Here is a 4,262-nt window from a genome sequence, read left to right as displayed (position 1 = left end):
TTACTTCAAGAGGGTAGGTTTTGTCTAACGTGAAGATGCCAGGAGGGAAAAAAATTTAAAAAAAAAAAAAAAAAAAAAAAAAAAAAGTTATTTCTACTGCTAGGAGTAGTGGTGTGTACCTTTATTCCCAGTATTCCAGAGGCAGAAGCAGGTGGATCTCTATGAAATCAAGTCCAGCCTGATCTGTAAAATGAGTCTCAGGCCAGGCCAGCTAGGGCTACAGAAAGACCCTGTCTGCAAAAAACAAACACGTTATTTCTACTTTACCTAACTATATGGATTACACTTAGTTGTTAGAACAAAGAAATTGCTGCCACCTTCCTTGGATGTTTTGATTGTGGAACTACAATCCCATTTTAACTATCAAAGGTTTGGTGGGAAGAGGATTAAAATGTCCTTTATTTTTATGTTATACTAGACTTTTAATGTTTTTTAACTTTTTGAGAGATTCCCACACGAGTATCATATGTGCATCATTTCCACCCTGTCCCCCTTCAACTCTTCTCGTGCCCTCACCACACTCCCCCTCAAATTTCTTATGCTCTTCTTTGATTATTTTTACATATACATACATTTATAGAAATACATATATAATGCATTGATTGATCATCAAATTTACATGATTAGATTTGTAAGTACGTCCTAATATAGCACTGAAAACTGGAGACAGACATTTGAAGTAAATTGAATTCTAAATTTCTATTAAAATTTTAAAAAAGATTTTCTACCTAAGCATTAAAAACTGTTTTTTTAACATTTTATTTATTTTTTTATTTTATGTGTATGAGTGTATTGCCTGCATGTATATGAGGGCACCGTGTCCTGCAATGCTGCAGAGGTCAGAAGAGGGCTTTGGATTCCCCTGGAACTGGAGTTAAGGACGGTTCATAGGGGCCATTTGGGTGCTGGGAATCGAGCCCGGGTCCTCTGCAAGAACAGTTAGTGCTCTGAATGGCTGAGCCATCTCTCCAACCCTAAAAACTGAAGTTTAAAGGGAAACTTGTTTATTATATTTTGCTTGCCATAGTATAACTTAGGGAATCATAATATTCTAAAGAAATAACATTAAAATAGATAAAAGAAGACACCTGTTTCTTAAGCTGAGGATTTTGAACATTTGCTTTACAGACTCTTCTTAAAAGTAATACTTCTATGTGCAAAGGAAAGCATTCATTTGGGATTTTTCTAGGATATAGAAAACTGGGTCACCTGTTCAAGGTCTTAGAAAAAAACTCTAAATAGAATCATTTATCCTTTTATTCTATTGCGTATTTTATCTTCTTTCACAGAATATGTCATAATAAATCTTAAATGCTTTGTGTACTAAGGAAATTATTCAGAAACATGAGAAAATAAAGCCATTTAGATTGTGCACAGGAAATTGTAAATTGTACGATACAGGGATACATCCCAAAATTTAGAATATGACATCAGTGTGTCTGGGAAATTAAAATTATGAAGTAAAATTTTGTTAAGCAGATTCATATGTAAAATGCCTGTTACAAAAGAGAGAAAGGCATGGAAAGAGTCAACATTTGTGAATCCCTGTGACGTAGGAAAATGGGAAACAAAAGGTGATAATCTATGAAAATGTATTTCTTCAGTATTCCTCAGTGTCTTCATTAAAGATGAATCACTCCACTAACTTGTTAGTGATCTTTCTGCAATCTCTAAAATATTAATTTAAAACATATATAATACTTTTTTTAAAAACATTCCTTCCTCCAGGGGAGATATGAAAATGGTTTTCTTATATTTTCAGGATAACTGATTTAAAGTTCGTTTGGGGGGTTGTCAAAAATGGACACTAAAATTATTTAAGAACACTAAACGAATATGGATACCCTAAATTTTTATGACATACTTAAATATGCAGAAAGATCAACCTTTTCTACCTTTAAAGATCCTTCCTAGAATTATCAAAATATGTCCGTGTATTTTCAAAGTCACAACTTCAGATAAAATTGCTGACAAATTAAGAGAAAAGAAAGACAGCACTCAAAGTACGGGAGCTATAGTCCAGAAACAGTAGGTGATGTTTGCAGAAGAAATGCCTCTGTTTTGCAAAGAAACATAAGTAAAAAATTACAGACTCATGTTTGATGGATTGAATCAAGTTAGTTCATAAAGGAAATAGTCTGCTAAAAGGTACTTCAAAATCTAAGGGACTTTGATCCATTGGGAATGAGATAAAGAATTTTTCATGAGTATGACAGTATAATTGACCAGTTCTTGACAAATCAAATAAATGCTAGGAATTAAAGTTAACATATGTGAAGGTGAGTTTCATTTAATATCACTGGCAAATTTCTTGGTCTTGAAGCATAATTTTAAAATTCCAAGCACATCCCAAGTTTCCTTTAATTAATGTTTTCATAAACAGCACCTTTGGCATGAAGTACTCTGTGTATTCATATGTGATTTTTACCTTGACTTTAATTCATTCAAGATATTATTTTTGAATATGCATTCATATAGCATATTCAATGTCTCATCAAATCATTTTCATGCTTAGTGTTATTCATTTTCAGCCATAAATTTTTTGAACTTTGGTGGCTTATGAGTCTATATTTGAAAATTTTTATTCCCTTCATAAAGAAATTCTCACAGAATTTAATTTCTCCTGAAGTTTATTTTTCCATCAAATTTGATACTGTGGTCACTAAATGTTCTCATTAAATCAAAGTTCTATCCCTGATACCAATATTTGTACCATTGGTAACTGGCAGTTCCAGAAACCTACAATCTCAAAGAAAATTATTCGTGTCTTTCTAAAATTCATAATCCAAAGAGATGTTGTTCAGGTGTAAATGAGGTAAAACAAAAATTGTGAAGATACTAAATATTTAAACAAAATACACATCAAAGAAGTTTACAAATGTAAAATATTATTTCCTATTTGTGGTGGTTTGAATGAGAATTGTCACACCTAGGCTCAAGTATCTGAACATTTGGTCAGTTGGTGGCACTGTTTGGGAAAGGTCATGGAACCTTTAGGAGGTGTGGCCTAGTTGAAACAATCACATTGCTGGAAGCTGGATTTGAGAGTTCACAGGCTAATCCCACTTCCAGTTGCTTTCTTGCTTCTGACAAGTAGTTGGAGATGTTCACACTCAGCTTTCTCCTCAGACCACCTCTACCTGCCATGCCTCCCCCACCACAATAGACTCTTAAACCCCTGGAACCATAAGTCCAAATAAACTCATCTATAAGTTGCCTTAGCCATAGTGTTTTATCACAGCAACAGAAGAGTAATAGATATAATATTAGTCATTCTTTGTCGTGCTTCCTTAAATAAAACACCCATACAGGCTGAGGAAAGAGTTATAATGAGCCCAGAAACTTCCAGACACATCTATACAAGTGGAAGTGAGACACACTGGGAGAACAAAAGGGAGAAAATGTTCTAAGGGAAGGGGAATGGGGGAAAGATAAGTAAATGAGCAGGTTCAGGGGTGCATTTTTAGATGGCACATACCGTTTTATTTATATAAAGAGGGAAGAAAACTACAAAAATGTTAGTCAAATACAAATCAGCAGAATGATCTCCAAGAAGGTTGGACGAAGGTCATTTTTAACCCTATTGTCTCACAGGACATTGTTAAGTAATTTCAAGGGGTTTGTATGGTTTAGAGGTGAATAGCTCAGGGGAATGCTGTGATGTTGGTGCAGGGAAATTCCTTTAGGATTTGATGGAACATTCTAACTTCGCAATGTAATGGACACAATTACTAACACTTCCTCATGTTATCTCTGGGATTTTCTTTCTCTTAATTGCAAATACTTTAGAACTCGATACATATATAATTCAGAAATTCAGAAACTTATACCATAAAGCAAAATATACACCAAGAAAAACTTCTCTCAGAAAAATCAAGGTTAAGAGGTAAAAATCAAGGTAACTTATTTTTACTTTTATTCTTTGCAATAATACATATTTAGTTACCATTTATATTGTTCCTAAACTTCTAATTCTTCATAGCACTTCTGAAAATTAAATTATATAAAAAATTTGATAATGAGGTATATAACACAATAATTAATCTGACTTTCTGATAAGCTAGAATTTCAAAATATACAAGTACTATCACAAATTATTATTTTAAATAATGCAAACCTGCACATTAAAAGTTATTTCTAGCCAGGTGTGGTGGCACACACCTTTAATACTAGTACTCGGGAGGCAGAGGCAGGCAGATCCCTGTGAGTTCAAGGCCAGCCTGGTCTCCATAGTGAGTTCCAGGACAGCTGGGGCTACAGGG

Source organism: Nannospalax galili, unplaced genomic scaffold (assembly GCF_000622305.1).
Source record: "Nannospalax galili isolate Female #2095 unplaced genomic scaffold, S.galili_v1.0 scaffold177, whole genome shotgun sequence".
NCBI classification, from domain to species: Eukaryota; Metazoa; Chordata; class Mammalia; order Rodentia; family Spalacidae; genus Nannospalax; species Nannospalax galili.
The sequence above is the reverse complement of the archived record's forward strand: the minus strand, read 5'-3'. Positions refer to the sequence as shown.